The sequence below is a fragment of the Misgurnus anguillicaudatus genome, chromosome 17, assembly GCF_027580225.2.
Source record: "Misgurnus anguillicaudatus chromosome 17, ASM2758022v2, whole genome shotgun sequence".
In the NCBI taxonomy this organism is placed as follows: domain Eukaryota; kingdom Metazoa; phylum Chordata; class Actinopteri; order Cypriniformes; family Cobitidae; genus Misgurnus; species Misgurnus anguillicaudatus.
In genome coordinates, this window is record NC_073353.2 from 35987871 (window position 1) to 36008871 (window position 21001).

Here is a 21001-nt window from a genome sequence, read left to right on the forward strand (position 1 = left end):
GGCACCTTTAAATTAACCTATGCTTGGTTGATTCAACCCAGTATGCCGGGGCAAATATGGACATTTGTAATCCAGTGGTTGGGCTTGTTCATATTTTCCAAACCATGGGTTGAAACAACCCAGCATTTTTTTTTATAAATAAAGTGGTGTCTCATTGCAGATCAGGTGGACCAAGAAGTTTCATGTAAACTTTGTTTCCTTAAAATGTGGCCTCCACCTGAGTGTCTGGTCTACATTGAGCTAATGCTTGAGAAGATCCAGATCATTGGCGTGTTTGTTTCCGGCCTAACGCTGTTGTGTGCCGGTAAATTAGCAACAGGTTATCTTATGGTTTTCATTTATTTTGAAGGCACAATATGTACCATGCTAAAACGATGAACAGTCATGTAGGCATCCCAGGATGCAACCTAAGTGATTGGGTATGTGGCCGGCTAAGCCTTCTGTTGTTGCATTGCACACGCAATCGACAAAGACAGGACTCCTCTGCAATTCATTTACAACACCAGACCCGATCGATCCTGCTTCTGCTTGTTTTGGCGGTTCGGTATTGAAGCCTACTAGATGAATTTATCCTATCTGGCTGTCACAAGGTAAGACGACTCTGTTGCTGGCAGGACTGCAGTAATCACCGGGGTTGCCCGAAGGGTCGCCGAGGGCATGCTTTTTTGTGCCGGTGCAGTCCAACCCCGGGCTGGAGAATCGATGGAGTTGCAGACTGCTAATGATAGCCTCTCATGGGAGAAGATTGTAGAGAACAATGAGAAAGTAAATGTTTGAATGCAAATGAGATCTGCTTTTTATTCGGGCGGTCTGAAGTAATGAGCTTTTGAACGTGTTTGTGTTGGCCCGCTGGTGGAGGAACTCATCTTGTCTCCTAAAAGGTGCATTTACGCTGACAGCAATTGGTGGTTAACTGCTCTACAGTTTGCACAAGTGTTGACGGAGGCGGTTCATTCACAATCAACATCATGAACATCAAATGTATGAACTTGGTTTTAATGCAGATTAACAAGGTAGCATTAGTATTACGTTTGATAACAAACTTAATTTGATACATGCAATACTTAAATGTGTTTTTGCAATTGGCCTTTGTGCCATGTTTGATGCTTAAAGTTTCCACGGGGTGTTCAGATCCTTGTATTGTGGTCATAATGGATCATTTGCTTAAATTACTTGTTATGTTTTCATAATGTAACTGATCCTTAGCAATATGTAATTTGCAGCCACCGTGAAGGGTGGGATTAAGACCGACTGCCTTGGTAGGGTTCATTTCGAGTGCTTTGCTTAACGTAATTGCATGTTATCATGTGAAAAGTAGCTTAAATCAACCACCTCTCTTCCCCTGTTTCATATTTTATTTTCCTTAAGGCTTTTTGTCACGTTCAATGGAAACGCCAATACTTTTTTTCATTATGATTTTGCAGTTCAGTGCAAGCAGTCTTGCCAATGAGACATTGGTTGATCACCGCTTTGACCACTTGGTTTTAGTTAAACTGATATCTGGTGACCATGGAAGGAAGCTGGTTGATTTATTGTGCCTCACATTGATGGCTGAATGGATGTGGCACATGATAGCCATGATGGTGTCAGGGAAATTCATTTAGGGCCTGTTTACACAAGAACACTTGAGGGTGAAAACGTAAAAATATTTTATTGAATGTGCCTTTCGTTTACACAGTGACTGCGGTTTTGGGGCTTAAAAACGAAAAAAGTGAAACCCACCCTCCAGAGTGGAAATCATAAAAACGATCTACCCTCGCGTTCCCGTCTAAAGGGTAAAAACGCAAAAGTCTGCTCACGGTGGCTCTCATCGCGTACACGTTTACGTCACAGGCATACACCACTTCAGGAAAATAACAACAAACATGTCAGATTATTTCCATACGTCGGACCTTCAAGTTGCCATAGCAGCTCTGATAAATATACAAGAGTCTTTCCAGCAGTTGTACGAAATATTCACAGCTAGTATTTCTGATCAGAAGGCGCATTTAATAACCGCCATCAAATTGTTGATGCGCCAATTCGTCGGAGGCAAACCAGATGGCTTTGGGAGAACAAGGAAGAGGGTTGTACGAAGGCGCGCGGACTTGGTGGCGTTGTGTGTCGGTGCTTCACATTGCCACCTAGCCGCCTGAAGTGCATACTACATCGAATCACACACTTTTGCATCACCATATGCAGGCAGATTTCCTCCTCAAAAGACTCGTATAAACGTGGAATAAAAAGTGGTAACGCAACGCCACTTTTGCGTTTTCATTTCAGATCGTTTCTGTGTAAATGTAGCCTTAGTTGGCTTGAGGTACTCCAGCCTGATCTTACAAGAATTCGTACATATTTTACAATGTAAAAACGTACAATTATCATAAAGACGAAATCCAACCCCTAACCCAATGTCATCGGGGTCAGGGTAAATCGTACAAAAATGTAAGAATGTGGTCATACTAATTAATACTAATTAACCACCTCGCGTTGCCATGAGATCACGTTGGTTCCTCATATACTCAACAAACGATGCTTCATTGATGTCTTTTGGTTTGGGGAGGAGTCTGGTTGGTTTGCATGAATTCCTTTGTCCTTAATGATACTGTCTTGTTAAATAAAATTGATGTTTATTTCTATGTGGAGCCTGTCATCCCCCTTTAAGACCCCCGCATTCCTGGTGGTACATTATAGTTCCCCTGCTGTTTAACAGGTTCAAACTTTCCATCTGAGCCAATTTGGCTGACGGAGCGTTTACTTCAGCCTCCCCAAAATAAAGACGCCACAGAGCGAGATGAATTTTAATCAAGCCCCTGCTCAATTAGACGCCAGTGATCCGTCCGCCTCGGCATGAATATGAAATTGCCCTCAGCCTCGTAGATCATCTACTACAACAATCGAAATTTATCTTCCTCATTACTGAAGGTTCAAGCACAGATCAAAGGCTTGACGCTTCTCGAGGAGTCATCAACGCTCATTGAATTCTGAGCTGTTGTCCCCCTGCAGTCATAATGTCATAGATTCTCCATTACGTCAGGGAAAAGGCCGATCTATTAGTGGCATGCATAGGGGCTGTCTTTTTCCCCTTTCACACAGAGTGTTTATTCCAGAATATTGCTGTTTGTCCGGGATTGATCCCGGAATGGATATATTCCAGAAAAATCAAAGTAAATAACACGTTATCAGTGTGTCTTCTGGAATCTCCATGTGAAAAGGCTCAAGCTGTGTAGTTTTGACAGAGCAAGATCCTGCCACCGTGCTGTCCCATCTGAAACTGTACCCCCCTGGCCACAGGCCTACACCTCAGGAAAATTGAGTGCACTCCTGCAGAATTTAATATGACATGCTGGAAATAATGGGATCCTGTCTCATAGATATCTATCAGACAGCCCTGGACCCTTGTAGACATCAACTGCAATAAATAATAAATCATGTTTGGATGATATTAATAAGGTCGGTTGAGAGATAGCCATTGATTTGGTGACTGCATGGTTTGTGCCAGAAGAGTAGACATCTCTGATGGCCTCCGTTGATTAAATATCTCATATTTTTGGGTCTTGGGGATATGATACACAGGTGATGGTGTCTCCGATGTATTTGTTGATGTATTTAGTAGGTGTACACTAAGGGTGTCAAGATTTGTCTCTGACAGGACCGGTCGTTTCTCTGAACTGAGATCTGTTTAAGTTTCAGAACGACTTATTTCAGTTGCTTAAGAGTTATGAAAACAGCATTTAAACATGACTTATTGGGGTATAGTCTCACAATCTCATCTGACGGTAATAAAATCGCGTTTTTAAGGTGCAAAGTACTGACAGGAAGTTTAGTTTTATCAGGTATGTGCGTGTACCATATTTTTCCACAGGCAGCACAACTAACGTGGCAGGGCATCTCCGGGTTCAAGGTCAGATATATTATTTCATAAAAGTCTAGTCTAAAAATGGCATAGCATTTTTGTGCTTTCAAAAAAATATGTAAAAATTGAGAATCGAATCGTGACCTTAGAAGCGAAAATGTAGGGTTTGGAGAATCGTGACACCTCTAGTGTACACTAGCTTGCACAGACTTTTCACGACCTTCAGATAAGCGGTAGAGTGAGGCACAATAAAGTTGTTTAGTGGAAGTTGTCAAAAACATTTACTCTAATGGTAATGATATCTTCTTTCAATGACACACAAGAGAGCGTGGTAATTGTGCGAGCTGATTTGGCATGCAGCGTCACGGGCATGCCAGTCGACTTCCTCCATTTACCCGGGCGACTGAAGTCTCTGCTTCTGCTGAGTCGGCCACTTTGCTTTAGTGGTTTAGTTCTCATTAGCATTGTAATGTCTTAATTTTGTCTTGTCTATGAAGCCATGCCCACTATGTTTTCCTCCTATAAATGCATTACGCAATTATTGCCTGTTAGGTTGAAAAGCAAATCGGCTGACATCGACCAATTCTCCAGATAGAATTTTAAGTGAATTGCTTGTGTTTGAACATTAAGGAATTGCTTTCTCGGGCAAGTCGTTGATCAGATATGGGATTTTGGTAGCACTTAGTTTATTCTTATTTCCGGGAAGAAGGCTTTTTACAGAGACTGCCATGCTGAGAGCACATTATTAGTATGGGGTTATTTATTTTATGGGGTATTTATTTAGTCGACCGGGGACTAAATTACACAATCTCATGCGTTCCTGTCTAACAACAGAAAATGGGCAGATTTGCAGAATGTTAATTTATTTTTATATAAAATTGCATGTGTACTACTTGTGTTTCTAGAAAATGTATCCTTTTTTATAAAGTGTGCAGAGTATTCAGGGAATAAACAAACCACATGCTGTCAGTCTATCTTTCAGCACTGACCAGATAAAATTATCACTTAAAGTAAGAGTAAAAACCCTGGTTAAGTCTCTGATAATCACCTAATACTGGTGTTTCATCTTTGCTTGGTTTAATCAAATTTTCTAGGATTTTTTGTGATGATTATAATGCACTTTTTATTAGGCTATAGGGTTTGTAAAGGCCTCAGCTTTAGATTTGGGACTTGGGATTAAAGGGTTAAGTTCACCCCAAATTTACAATTTTAGCATAAATCACTTACTCCTGGTTCGTTCTTAACCACCAAGTCCTTTGATTTTCTTCAGAACACAATTTTAGGTATTTTTGATGAAAACCCGGAGGTTGTCCCTTAGACTTCAGTTTGATTTGCACAATTTTTTCCCAGAAAAGAATGCAAGACATTGCCAAAAAGGTTCAAATTCCATCAGTAGTTCAATAATAATATCATTAAGTGACGTGAACACTTTTGCCAGACACAGAATACGCTGGCAAGTAATTTGTGCATTTAAAAGGGCTGTTTAAGTATTGTTTACAATGTTTGCATAATGGCTTAAAGGTGCAGTGTGTATTTTTTAGGATTTCTAGACAGAATTGCAAAATAATATACAAAATTGGTCGCGCGGGCGTTTGGGCGGTATTTTGATACCGCGGCTCCGCCTCTGGCTCCACGGACGATTCCTTCTGCGCATGCCTTGGCTCCAAACTGACGTTTTTACGCAACATGGCGGCAACCGTGGTCGGACATTTTTGGCTTCAATTCATTACAATGGTGGGAGGCGACGTCGCGTCGTCCATCTTTTTTTACAGTCTATGCCCTTAACGGACAAAGTTTTTTACTAAGTTGTCTCCGACGATGCCATGTTTGTTCGGTGGCGGCTACCGTAGCTTCTCTATGTGTTTCAAAAGTGAGGGGTAAGCAGTGGGCTGAGCCATTGATTGCAATTCGCAACCTCACCACTAGATGCCGCTAAAATGTACACACTGCACCTTTAGTGATTTATAATAACGTTTTAATTTTGGCATGAACTAACCCTTTAAGGTTGTTAAGACAAAGCTGTTTCACTAGCTTCTCTGATGCAGACTTCAGTAGCCCAAACTATTCCAGTTAGTTAATTTATAATTGAGTTATATCATGAAAAGTTTAAGACGTACTGATTGGCTGATTGAGTTGGCTTTCGGTTGTGCAAAACTGAGCCAAGATCTTTCTTTCTGGCTTTGGTTGTTATCATCAGGATTGTAACTGATCTTAGCCTTCTCGCTGTGCAACCTTATCTAAATGCTGACCAGACTCATTCGCCTTAAATCTACACAAATTGTTTCTTACATTTCTTTTTAAAATCCTGAACACCACAGAACGAGTGCTCTTGTTGTCTGCCTCAACATTATTTGTGTTTCTGTCTTGAGCTGACTCATTTAAGCGTGCCATCAGTCTCCTTCAAGTTAGCATGATGGGATATTTTGTCTATTTTTAGACCTCCATTTCAGGGCGGTCATGATGTCATCTGCTTTGAGACCTTTATTGAGTCTCTTTTCTTTCCTGTTTCTGTCAGAGCTGTATTTATGATAAGAAAAGAGGGCCGGTCGCTCTCTTGACAGCTATTTGCTACAGCTGAAGGGAAGCGGGTCTATTATAGACTATCAGCTTTAAAAATTGCAGGCTGCTTGATCATGCCAAAGAAAAGACCACCAGAAAGTGTCCGGATATTCATGCAACCATGTTATATATCAGTTTAAAACATGCCATGCCCTAGTTTGTAAATCTTAAAGGATGCAATCTGACATTTGTTAGTAATTGATTGATTGTATTGTAATAAGAGGGTACCAGAATATTGTCAGCTTTCTTTTTTTGAAGCACTAAGAAGTTTCATGCACTGTACGATTTTTATTTCTCGCTGACCTTAAAAAATACAATGTGTTTTATAAGTCGCATGCAACACTGGATACTAGGTCATCCACCTGGATCATTATGCAACGACACTGGTTGAAAGATGCCACCTGCTGTTTTAGTTGTAAGAAGCTCCACCAATCACAGAAAGCTGTTTGCAATGATTTTATAATAGAAATGATCTATCTGGATGAATGGGCTCTTATAATATCAACCACAGACATGGTTATTTAACGAACCCTGTTGATCTATTGGCTACTGCTCTCAGACTCCAGTTTATGTGACATAGACAGATCTCTTTTCAGCAGTATGAAGCTTATAATGTAGCTTATATGGTTATGTTACAGGCACTTCTCGAGTTTTGTGTGCCTTAAAGGGAACGTTTCACAAGGCTTTTTTAAGATGTGAAATAAATCTTTGGTGTCCCCAGAGTACATATGTGAAGTTTTAGCTCAAAATACCATATAGATAGTTTATTATAGCATGTTAAAATTTCCACTTTGTAGGTGTAAGCAAAAATGCACCGAATATCTGGCCACCGAAAAATGTTGTCCAAAAATGGCCCAAAAGAGCATTTTCGTTTTTCTCTTTTCTAAAATAAAATGCATTTGGCAAACAGAGCAATGAAAAACAACATAATGTTTTTATGTGGAGTGACTGTCTGTGTGTGTACACGCATTTAAGTGCACTCAGTAGTGCATACACGGAGAGATGCGTTTTAAAAAGCAAGCAAACATAAAGTTTTTCTGTTCTTGACAGGGCACATACAAACAAAATGATCTCTACAGTATTCTTTTTGTAATAAAAACATTTGTTTATGTTTAAAGTGTATGTATAGATTAGAGTCAGAAACCAGTCTGTGCTTGTTTGGTCTTAAAGAGACAGTAACCTCAATTAACCTACTTAAGTCTGTGTCATCAATGTTAATCAAACAACCCAAGACAAAGAGAAAATCACTTGTGTATCTCTAAAAAAATAATTATTATATTTAATTTATACAATAAAGACAGTGTTATGATTCATATAATTCGATTTCTGTACCTGATGCTAATTTTAGACCTAACTTAAGATGCAACTCTGTTCTTTTTTATAAATGTTTGTAATTTCTTTATTTGTTATTAGATTTTTCCCACCCCTTTTTTGCTGATCCGAAAAATAATCCGATCCGTGCCTCAAAAACTGTAATGTGATCCGAACTGTGAGTTTTGTGATCCATCACACGCCTAGTAAAGTTAGTACATAGTCATAGCCATAAATGCAATTGTACTAATAATTGGCTTAATTTCTTTCGGTGTTTTCGGTTTTCGGCCTTGGTTTCCTCTTTTTCGGTTTCGGGCAAGAATTTTCATTTCAGTGCATCCCTATTTTTAAGGTTGATAGAAGCACTGGGGACCCAATTATAGCACTTAAACATGAAAAAAGTCAGATTTGCATGTTATGTCCCCTTTAAGACATGCCACATGCCATTTTAAATAAGTATTAATATTTCATTTTTATAACTGAAATAAGTTCTTAATAAAATTTAGTTTAGTGTTATCAAATGCGATAGCAGAAATCGTGACACTTCACTGGTGTTTGTACATCTGACCTCATTTACATTCGACTCATCTGCCCGCCACATTGATGAATCCTCTCAGACTTTATATGAGAGCGGAGAGGAGTTAGGAAATGAAGAACATGTCTAACATCTGGTTCTTGGGGAAATCTGCTCATTTTTCTCACCATGTTCTTCTTATTTAAAGAGTTTAGGAGCATCTAATAAAGGCTCGCCTGAGCTCTGGGCTGATGTTTTATTTCTCTTTCTCTTCGCAGCGGGACGAATCTTGTCGAGGACTGTTAGAGGTCGAACCATCGTTCACTGCTATAAAACAGCGGGTAAGTGAATCTGCAATGAACATACTCAAACACACACAGAGAGGGGGCAAAATATGAAAAGACTTGATGGCAGGATAGCCTGGCGCTGTATCAAATAGATTTACTGTGTTTGATGATTTTGCTGGTGAACATTTAGCAGCATTGTGAATACTGCAGTGATTTTAAGGCAACGTGTTTTTATTAATGGTTTATGAGAATCCTTCTCGTCTGGTGACTGCAGAGTATTTTTTTATAGTGCGTCTGGTTTATACTTCAGTAGCACTTTGGTTTAAGTGATTGTAAAATGTTTTTTTTTTTTTTGCTCTGTATTGCACCATATAAATGGTAATGTTGGCTTAAGTTGGTAAAAGTGGTTTGGAAAAACATGCTTTGCTTATTTTGTAATGCATTTTTTATTTTAGTGAAACTACTTTTCGTGACAGTGAATGTTAGGTTGAAGGTTTTAATCTGCTTATGATCAAATACATATCACACGTTGTCAAACTTCAAATGAATATCGAAATAAATTTCAAATGTTTTTTTATTGCCTAGCCCTAGTAGACGCTCTGATGTATATAAAGGGGATAGCCGATGGAAAATTCCATGTATTTATTACTCATGGTAATATGAAATCAGCGTTTTAACAAAGACTTTCATTAATTTATTTAACAAAGGTGATATCAATTTAGCTTTTTGTTCTATGTTTCAATGACTTGCCGTCAGAGACATACTGTACAGTCTGGCTAAAAGATGAAATTACGTGGACCTGGATTCATTCACCTCTTGCTTTTTAGCACTGATGTTGTGAAATTTTGTTATTGATCTTATAACCAGTCATCATTCATATAATGTTCCCTTACACTCTTAAATATAATGGTGCTACAGCGATGACAGAGGAACCATTTTTGGTTCCCCAAAGAACCATTCAGTTAAAGTTTCTTTATGACCTTTTTGTAGTCCTTTTCCACTACAAAGAACATTTTGTTAACCAAAATGTGACCCTGGATCACAAAAACAGCTTTATTTGTAGCAATAGCCAACATAACATTGTATGGGTCAAAATTATAAAAAAAATGAATGTCAAAATCATTAGGATGAAAAAGTAAAGATTATGTTCCATGAAGGTATTTTGTACGTTTCTGACCATAACTATTTCAAAAATATATTTATCATTATCATTAGTAATGTGTTGCTATATTTGGAAGAGTTGTAACTTGGCCAAATATTGTCCTATCTTAGCAAACCATACATCAATGAAACTTTCAGGTGATGTATAAATCTCTATTTAGAATATTGACCCTTATGGCCGGTTTTGTTGTCCAGGGTCACAAATGTTCTTCAGATGTTAAAGGATCTTTATTGAAACATGGTTCCTGTGTTGCATTGTATAGCACCTGCTAAGTTTGCTTTTAAAGGAACACAATGACTTTTTGGGACTATAGCTTATTCACGGTATCCCCCGGAGTTAGATAAGTCCATACATACCCTTTTCATCTCCGTGCATCCCGTAACTCTGTTTGACACACCCACCGCTAGCCTAGCTTAGCACAAAGACTGGAAGTAAATGGCTCCAGCTAGCATACTATATTCTCAGAAGGCCAAGCACTGCCCAGTATGTATACAATTAAAAGATAGCTGTCTCATATTACCTTGTCATTTTTACACGCTGTGACTATACAAATCACAACATACAGCATATAAATAGTAAAATTTAGGCATTCTTTTGTCACTTATTGGGAGCAGTATGCTAGCTGGAGCCATTTACTTCCAGTCTTTGTGCTAAGCTAGGCTGAAAAAGGTATGTATGGACTTATCTATCTCCAGGGGATATGGTGAATTAGCTAAAGTCCCAAAAAGTTGGTGTGTTTGCACACTCTAGGAAAGGATGTGTTAATTGTTTACACAATTTTTGTGTCATTTTTGCACATTGTGTCATTTATTGTTGAGTAGGTGTTAAAATAAATAAAAAGTTGTGTTAAAAGTAACACAAAATGTATAATAACTTTGAGATGTGTGTATTCTAAACGAATACTGTGATTTTTTTTTTAACACATCCGGTCTAAGAATGCATGCCTTTACCGACGTATCTGTGCTTTTTTAAGGTATTTGATTTAGGAAAAGTTTTTTCAATTGGAACCCGATCCTTTCTAAAATTCTGGCCAAGCATGCGATTCAGGCTTTTCAGGCAACTTTTGAAAGCATGCATTGTTTTAGCCATGTTTCTGTGTTTTTTCGTGCTCGTTTCGCAGGCTTAACAAAACCTTTGGGCTTTGCGCGCCCCTGGTGCAAAGCCTCTCTTGTTGTAGAAGTAAGCTGTCTAAAGACGTGGGTGCCAGGGGTCCCAAGTGTGCTGGGATTTCAGACCCTTGCGAGATTTATTCTGTTTCATTTGCTTAGAAAACGACAGTCTTAAGACTGCATTCAGAGCTCTTGGGAGCAGACAGTGTGAAGATGAACATCTCTATAGTTGATATAGGATCCTTATTCAATCAAGGACGTTCACTCTTCAGCACTCAAGTAAGTTCAATGAAAGAGTTTTTAATTTTTCCCTTTTGCTCTCTTACTTTTTCATTTAGGCGTGAGCGGTGAAACTAAAATCATATGCATTATAGTATGTGCACATTTTTTGTAATTGGAGGTATGAAGGTGCACAGCTATATATGTATGTATGTAACATGTATGTATGGGAGATTCGAATTTAGGCTGTGTTGTGTCCTTATCCCTCGCCCACTCTTTTGGCCCAGTCAGAACAAGGCAACTCATTTTGCCCAAGGCTAAGTTTGGTACAAGTTAATGTTATTGTTCCCACTGCCTATTGATTAGAGATGAATATAGTTGTTCCCTCTAGACCTTATTATAAATCTGCACCCTGCTTTCCAAATCGAGCAGTACTTACTTACTTTCATCTGAAAGCTCTGCCCAGACTATCAATGATCCGATACCTGGATCACAGCTACGAGCTTGGAGCCAAACAGACCAGCGGTCCATTTCTTTTTTTCTCTCCATAGAGATTTTATTTATTGATTGTTTAGTGGTGGCATGTTAACTCTTTCTATACAACTTTAAAGTTAATGAGTTATTTTATGTCACCCTGTCTGTAAAATGCAGGTCTCGGAGATTAGAGCATTTCACTCACTAATTTTACTTTATCTGGCATGATTTTGCTCAGTCAATATATAATAAAGATATCAAGATTGCATTTACAGAATGTAAATTTACAGAATGTTCTTGATTTTATGTAGAAACCATAAATCCCCAAAAATGACACACATATGTGACCCTGGACCACAAAACCAGTCATAAGTCCCACATGTATTTTTGTGGCAATAGCCAATAATACATTGTATGGGTCAAAATTGTCTATTTTTATGCCAAAGATCATTAGGATATTAAGTAAAGGTCATGTTCCATGAAGATATTTTTTACATTTCCTACCGTAAATATATAAAAATGTATTAATCATTAGTAGTATGTGTTGCTAAGGACTTCATATGGACAACTTTAGGGTGTGTCTCATTTCTCTGTCTTACCCCTACCCCTCGGTTTTGCGCGTTCATGTGAGGCGAAGTGGCGTCTCAATTCTCTATTTGATCGAGGGCTAAGGCCAAGGTGTAGGGATACATAGCCCTGGAAACGAAGTGTGATAAGGACCACACTTGAAAGAGAGGGGTAAGCGTAAACGTAGGAATTTCTCAGGAGAGCCGGCATCAAGATGTTTTATGGCTGAACGTTGAACTGTCAAGGAGTCGCACAAATGAAAGTTACGTTATTTTCAGCAGTTTAATTGAGATTATATTATGACACACGTGTTTTATGAGACTTTTAATAAAATGTTCAAGCGGTTTTAATTGTAATGTTTTTGTTATGAATCGCTAGCTAAGGCGCTAGCTAGCAGCTAAGTTATGCGCTATTTGTTGAGCTCAGCTCAGGCAATCGATAACACACCTGAGACGACGGTATCTTCCTTGTTTATGTCAATGCTTGTCTGTTTACGTAGCAGCCAGCGTCAAGGGAAGGTGACGCAAACAGTAATCGAGTGGTGTCTCATTTTGTAGACGAACGATCTGTCTTAAGACAAAGGGGAAGGGGTAAGACAGAGAGATGAGATTGGTCCTTAAAGGCGATTTTCTCAAAAAAATAAAATATAATTTGCAGCCTTGGGTTTCAGATTTCCAAATAGTTGCCTCTCGGCCAAATATTGTCCTATCCTAACAAACATCAATGGAAAGCTTGTTTTTTATCCTTCAGAAAAAAGACCCATATGACTGGTTTTGTAGTCCAGGGTCACATATACAGTTGCAGAAAAATTGAATAGACCATTTCAGTGGGTCCCTTTCAGTTTTGTTTAGGTAAAATTATCATTTTGCCAACTACTGACAACATTTCTGCCAAGTTCCTAATAAAAATTACGTTTCATTTGCATTTATTTACTAAAAATTATAGTGAGGAAAACATGGTCCAGATAACAAAAAAATATATGTTTCCGATCTTAAAAACTGCAGAGAAAACAAGTTCAAATTCATTTCTCAATAACAAAATGCTAATGTTTTTAAATGTATTTTAGGAAAATTTCAGGAATAGAAATTTGATGGAATAACCCTGACTTTTAATCACATCTTTAATGTGTCTTTGTATCTACTCAGTCTTTTACACTGCTGTTGGGTGACTTTGTCACTCATGAGGCTTTTGTTTGGAATTCAACAGACATAGTTAACTTAAAAAATAGCTTCACCGCCTATAATCCTTGAGGGTTCAACCTATCCGAGGAAATGGGTTTGGTTCTAGAAAAAAACTGTTAGCTTCCATGAATCATTGCGAATAAAGTACTTGAGTAAGTTTCCCTGCAATCCAAAATAACTAAAATATTGAAAGTATATTTGAAGAGTTGGGTTCCAAAACGCAATAAATCCATTTTGACCAATTTTCGGTATGGTTTTCTATACCAAGAAAGTGAAGATGAAAACTAATATTTTCTGTTACAAACATTCACATAGTATCTTTAGGTTATAATAACATTGAAAATAAAATTATGGATTTGAATTTTTAAAGATTTTTTAAAAAAAAACTGATTATTCTTTTCTGCAAAATGCAATAATTCCATGACGATCTATTGAATCGATATATAAATGTGCATTTATTTTTGCCATGTTATATTCATTTAGTTGACTAGTAATATACACTGATCTAAAAATAAACATTAATAGCGTTAATCAAAACACTTACTTTGTCATATTAAGAACACTGTCATTGCTGCTGTCGTTGCTGAACTTTTTTGACAGCAATCAGCTGTAAAATGTTTTGGTCCTGCTCGATTTTCGTTGACTTCGATTAAAATAATGGAAAGTTTTTCATAAGATCCTCAGGGGTCAATGCGTTAGCATGATGCTGTCGTGTGAGAACAAGCAACAGCCGACATTTTTCCGTGGCCTGAGGGCCCGAGTGGCTTACGTTTCTTCCACGCCACAGAAAACCACCACAGGTTTATCCATGTCACCAAAATTATTATTTTGTTTTTGTTTGTTTGTTGATCACAAAGTACAAAGTAGATGAAGAAAACTAGGATCCTGTGTGTATTCAAAGCGCTGCCATTATTGTTTACAATGTGTGGAATGGTGCGCTATGATTTGTTAAGCGGATTTATTACATTCTGCAGAGGAGGACTGGCGTTTATTGCGTTCTGGGAAAAAGGGAGAACAGATGACAGAATAACATGGTGGATATTGGAATTTGCGTAAAATTAAGAGTTTACTTTTAATACTGACCTGATACAATACTGATTTTGGTGGTAACAATTTTTTTTTAAATGGCGTTTATCGCATTTTGGAACCAAACTCTTCATTTGTATTGCAAAGTACATGTTCAGTCATTTTGTCTTTTTTTTTAATTCGATAATTCGTCATATTTTGATTGGATAATGTAATTCTACACTCTTAAAAAGAAAGATTCCTAAAATTTTTGAAATGCCATTTGAGAAAATGAATGGTATATATGCTTAAAGATCAAAGTGTCTGTGAAATTAGGTATTCACTGTCACACGGTTCCTCTCTTCTCTGACATCAGTATAGTTTCTGCCCTCCTGCTCTCCACTCCCTTTTCCTCCCTGTGTTTTGATGGATGACCTCAGATCCAGGACTGCAGTGCAGTGTGAATGAAGCATTTTGTTAGAAATGCAGATCTAGGACTTCTGCGGCGGGCAACGAAATCGAAGAGAGATAAATCTCTTTGAGTCTGTGTCCTTTGTTATGTAGAACAGCAATACATCTTTTCAAAGCAATATTAAAATCTCTCTTCTATTCATATGCGGGTAGTGGGGCATTAAATTCAGTAATAGACCGCTGCTTTGTATGTGTCAGAGCTGGCAATATCAAATAAGATCTTCATTGATCATTTTCATGCGTTCATTGCTTAGATGGAAACTGGGACAGATGCGCAGGTGTTTCCTAGATGTAGTTTGCATCATGTACACTACTGCATTATTAAATACATCATGTTGTAAGTAAGGGATAATGTATAGGCAGACGTTTTTATTGCAGAAAAAAAGAGGAGGGTCCGGCATGAAGTGGAGGGTCTTATCACACTAAAGGAGCTTATTTCATAATAACAACCAGCTGCCTGTACATTATCCTGCTTTTTAAATGGCTATTTACCTCATAAGTAAGGCAAGGAACATTAAATATTATGCAAATTTTTAACGAATGCAGACCTTCTGCAAGAGAAGCCTGTTTATTTCTCTGTATTTTGTGTAATATAATGACGTTTTTGGGGGCTTTTCCACTGGTTGCAGTACCTGTTGTCATCTGTGCTTTGCTTTAAGTTCCCAAACTCCATTTTAGTGACGAAAAAAATCCACAGGTTGAGAATCACAAACACCTTAACAGTTTTTTCCAGACTTGTAGCGGCACATTCGCTGGTCAATTTTAATTTTGTGGCAGACTGAGAAATAAATAAATGTATGGGAATGTACAATGACGCTCTCACTTGTATGACGTCAGCGCAAATAAAACGCGCCTATAATCCCTCCCACTTCAAAGTGTTGCTAAACTCGATTGAAAAGCTTACCAAGCCAAAGTGAGGTGAGCTGACCCGACCTGACCCAAACAAATCGTGGGGTGCTATGCAATGGAAAAGCGCCATGAAACTGTACTTGTCAAAAGATTTGCAGCGTTGGCGCTAATAGCCCCGTGGTTAGTGCCCCGACATATAACACCAGTGCGACCCAAGTTACCCGTGTGCTATAGCTTTGAGCCATTGTTATCTGGGAATATCAAACCTGCTAATCAAAATCAAGCATTCCAACGAGTCGTGTAATAAATAAAATGAATGACTAACTATAAGTTTGATACATTAATTTGATCATAATGATAAAAATGCTACTGTTTGTTATATGCATGCAGGTCAGTCAAAGAGTGTGGTCTGTTCAGACCAGCGTCTGATTTAAAAACAGTTAAAATATCATGTGAACAGCCCTATGAAGAAAATCTGATTTGAAGAGATAATCAGATTTGGGTCACATTTAGCTGCAGTGTAAATGCAGCCTTTGACCAGTGAGCGTTTTTTTTCCTGTGCGTCATTCAGTTTTGTTTTGGGTGAGACATACGAGAGGTCTCTGTGGTGCTGTGAGAGTGAGACATGGAGTGCGAGTTCATTATTGAATTTGCTGTCAATATAAATAAGTGCAGTGAGATCCACGGGCAGCTGCTATTCTGTCTTCTCCTATAACGCTAGGCAGAGCTAAAGCCCCGGAGGTTTGGGTCGGTTCTGATAATGGTCCACCTCTGGCTCCGCAGACTAGTCAATAGCGCCAATTATGTAGATGTGTGTGATTTTGTCATGTGAACCGGTCGGTGTAAGGAAAACCCGATACGTGTCCTATTTACCGTGGTAGGTTGCCGAAGGCCTCTTTTACTCAAAGATCGGTAGCCTTCGCCAAATAGTTGACTGTGTTATTTAGGGCCTGATTCCAGGCCTTTGACAGATTTTTAATAAAGCTCAGAATGTATCTCGTATCAAACCCTTGTGGATTTTGGGATAGAGGATTGTTGAATCGGTTACTGTAATAATACATATTTTTCCCCATTTAGCTAAGAAGTTGGGCGCCGTGTCAGTGATATTGCGGATCTTCACCAGGTTCCCTTATCTAGAAAGCATGTGTTTGACGACACGAGTGATATCGTTTTCTAAAGCCCTGTGATTGGTGGTGCTATCTGATCTGGTCTTGTTGGGAAAGTGGAACTGGTGTGTTGCATGCTGATTGGCTGATTTTGATCTAGGGCTTCTTATTGTCTTGTTGGATGTTTAAAAATCGCCAAATTTGCCATATTATTCAAAAGGCCTTCATATTAATTAGTGGTGCGTTATGCTGTAAAAATACCATGCTTTTAATATACTTTACCTGAATATAGAATAATGGAGACTTTGGGTGATTTTTTTTTTGACCTGGGGTAGTAAGCAACCTCTCAACACCCTGTGTTTAACATAAGCAAGTGCTGATCAAATTTTTATTAGAAATTATGAAAGAAAGTCTTAATAAAATGTGAAGATACTGGGCCAGATTTAATCAGTTTGCAGCAACACAAAACATCTTTTGTGTGTTAAAAAACTACTGATTTACTGAAGACACACAAGAAAGGCATGGGCATTAAAGATCTATCGTTATTACATTTTTTAATCGATAGCCGAATATTAAGAGTTATATCTGCTGATAACGATGCTGATACCGTTTGGTGGTTATATTAAAGGAAAACACCCCCGTTTTTCAATGGTTAGATTTGCTAAGGTTTGCGCTTGTCAATTTACTGCTATTTGTGCCAGTATTTAACACCTAAAAGCATCAGTCAAATTGTGTCGTCATTATGGAAATTAGATAATTTTTCACATAAATTTACACTCCCATCTGCACTTTTTTGGAATTGCTAATTTGGCCTGTTTAGTAAATCTGGCCCACTGTGATTAATATCACCAAAATCTAGCATTTTCTTCTTCATTAGGAGTGGAAATCAGGGCTGGGCAATATATCGGGTGGGATTGTCATGCGCATCTCATTAGTAAAGCTGGTTCGGTGATTTAGTAGCTAGGCAATATCGCATTCATTATCACCTGCGATAATTAACACGATATTGCCTGGCTTGTCAGTGAACTACGGCTCTGGCCGTTTCTCAATGTCCAGGAAACTTCCTTGGCAGGACTAGTCCTTACAAGTCACTTCTTTCAGAGGCTAGGCGAGGCTCCTCTTAAGCATTCGGAGAACACGTTAAATGGAACAGGCTAGCAAGTGCACGTTATTGCGTAATTGCGTTCAATGAAAGGTGTGCTTTCGGTGCTGCGCGCATAGGATTATGGGTGATTTCAGCGAGCGAAGAGCGCGAAGGATACACATATGCATCCTTTCCTGTATATGGGATATTTCTCGAACGAAGGATTCAGTCCTTGGCTGAAGTTCCGAGGATCCTCGACATTGGAACAGTCCTTCGATGGACGTCGATGACGTAGCATCCTCGAAATTCTGGCTTCCGAGGATCCTTCCTTGACATTGAGAAATGGCTACCGTGTAGTTAATGCGGCTCCATCTGAAAGCAGGTGATGCGATTTACTACTAATCACAAGCCGGCTTTACTGATGAGATGCGCATAACAATCTCATCCGATATATCGCCCAACCCTAGTGGAAATTGCAGGTTTCACTTTTGCAGTACTATTGGTTTCAGTATCTGTGTGCTACATGAATTCACCACATGTCTAATGCTGTAATGCATTATGGGGCACATATGTGCCGGACTGCCTTTGTGACCTAGAGATGTTTAGACTGCCAGTCTGACCCATGATGCCTTTGGCATGTCAATCAGCCTTTTCCTGCCTGGTGGACAGGTTGTACTTGGCGTTAAACATCAGAGCCGCAAGTTCACGAGTCATTTCAACTAAGACAGACTAAAGTCTGTGCTGTGTTTATAGAAGCCTGTAGACTTCCACTCTGAAAGGATGATGGAGTTTGGTACTTGATTATGTAATTCAAACCCTTGACTCTTTATGTCCACTTTATCTGACCACCCAACAAACCAAATGTGGGACAAGTAGTAAGTTTGTGTGGGACAATGTGGGACGTTACATTGTGTGTGTGTGTGTGCGCGCCCAAGGTTATCATGGGGTTTATTACAGTCTCTTAATACCATCTTTCTCTGCTTTCCTCTTAACAATTGGATAAAAGCTAGACTTAAAAACAAAGCTGTGTTATTTGGGTGTGTTTGGCTTCATACGTCAGAACCATCATTGTAGGGGTGGGCAATAAACCGGTATGATAGTAATTACCGGTATTGTGTCACGCCATGATATGGATTTCGCAAAACCGTTGATACCGGCGTTACATATTTTAAATTCTATTTTTGCACTTATCAGGGTTCCCGCGGGTTGTTACAAAAAACTAAACTTCAGAAAGTTATATCTATGGCCTTAAAACGCCCAGATCTTCATTCTAGGACTTAAATTTAACTTTATGAATGTTATTTTTTTAAGACCCCGCGCGAGTTTACCCAAGTCTTAAAAGTCATACCTCCGTTCCCGAGATGCGCTGTCCACAGAAACGCAAAACGAAAAGCTCCGATCGCACTTCAATCAATTTTTAATCATCATTTTTTTAAGAGGATGCACATAATAGTGCACGCAAATCCTGCCAAAGACTATATTTCAGGTGTATACAGCGAGTTTGGCGAGAAACAAGCCCGTGGCTAAGCATTACCAGGTTCTGAAACATAACAGGACCCAGAAGCGAACAAAATCAACACTGCTTTATTGAAAATCAACTTAAACAGTCGGACTGTCAAGTCCCAAGGCACCAACAGCGCGTCAACAGTGTTATACATTTAGGAGCCTTTTTTTTACCTCACTGCTTCAAAGGCGTTTAACGGTGTTACTCCCTTCACTCAGATCTGCTCTCTCTACTGCGCCCTGAACGAGCTCTCCAGGTAAGCGATTGGATGACGGAAAGCAAGAAATTACCGTAATAAACCATAATTTGCCAAAAAGTGCAATTTATCTTCTTTTAGGAACCATTCCTTTTTTGATAGCGCAAATGGTTGAGGAGTTACGGTAAAATTAATAGCGCTTTCAGAGTGCTTTAGCGGATAACGTAAGCAACGTACCAAACACATTAAAAACAGACTTTAATGGTAAATTTCGTTTTCTTAATGCAGATTTATTAATTAGAGAGGCTATTAAACAATACATAGTGCATATTTACGCATAAAAACGTATGAGTGGAGTGTTTTTGGCAATCTGAATCTGCTGGTTAATTAAATTAAATGCAATTAAATGCATTCATTAATGCATTCATTAATGCAGTCAGGGATTAATAATAATTTAAAGTGAGATGGCATCTCCCATCAGATGTTCATATTAACAACAAAAAGAAAATCGTTCTTTGTATATTTATAAATCAAACAGACACAAGATATACAGCACACAGCTTTAAAGTTGTTGGACGTAGCGTAAAACATTGTAATAAGGCACATAGCCTACCAGCAAATGACCATACTAATTTCCATATTTCATACTTTCCATATTAGTGACAATATGCATAAGAAGATGAGTCCACCCATCCACACAATGGCGCTTTGAAAGGAAAAAATGGGAAAAGATAAAAAATCATGTCTATGTCCAATCCCTCACTTATTAGTAACATAAGGTTAAAAATACAAATTTTGTCTGTAATTAAGGTTTACTACAGTGTGACTCCAAAATGTTTTATCTCATATGGCGACATACCGTAATACCGTTATACCGGCTGAAGAGTGAAAAATACCTTGATATGAATTTTTGCTCATACCGCCCACCCCTACATCATTGTAACGCAAAAGTGATGTGAGAATTTATACAAAGGAGTCTGCTTTTGAATCGCTCTCGTGACACTTTGATGTCATTCGCCTGTCGGTTCTTGCAGTGCCCCGTGAAATCAAAGTATTTGTGTGAGCGAAGTTCCCACGTTTGACACAGCGCTGTCAAATGGTGGAGGAACTACGCCACAGTTTTAGGGTTTTCACATCTTTAGATGGTTCATTTGGTCCGGACCAAAGCAAAAAATGATACATTGTAGCTTTTTTAGCAGTTTTGGTTCCTTTTCACACCAAACTGATTGCTTTGGTCTGCACCAGTTGAAACAAACCAAAATTCAGCCATGTGATAAGATCCACATCACTCATTGGCCACATGTATTTGAACGTATTTCCTAAACTGCTTCTCCATTGGTCAGAACCAACGTACAATTCCAACGGAACCCCGGAAGTAAACAAAAAAGAGGGAAAATACAGCAGACACCATGGACATACGACTGCATGCTGTAATTATGTCCGTTGTTGTTATACATAGTTTGTATCAGGGCTTAAAAACGAAAAAAATTAGCAATCGTTTCACTCCGAGCAGAATCGATATTTTAACGTTTCCGTTTTTGCGTTCCTCATTGAACATTTCCGTTCCG

The 21001-nt window shown here is 38.6% G+C and overlaps 1 protein-coding gene across 2 annotated transcripts in view; it reads left to right on the forward strand.

The window, feature by feature from the left end:
• Positions 1 to 21001, forward strand: part of adarb1b (adenosine deaminase RNA specific B1b) — a 197801-nt gene that overhangs the window by 57453 nt on the left and 119347 nt on the right. For both annotated transcript variants that reach the window (XM_055214837.2, XM_073854699.1), the window contains exon 2: positions 8498 to 8560. The gene's annotated coding sequence lies outside the window, so the exon portion shown is untranslated. The remainder of the gene's footprint in view (positions 1 to 8497; positions 8561 to 21001) is intronic.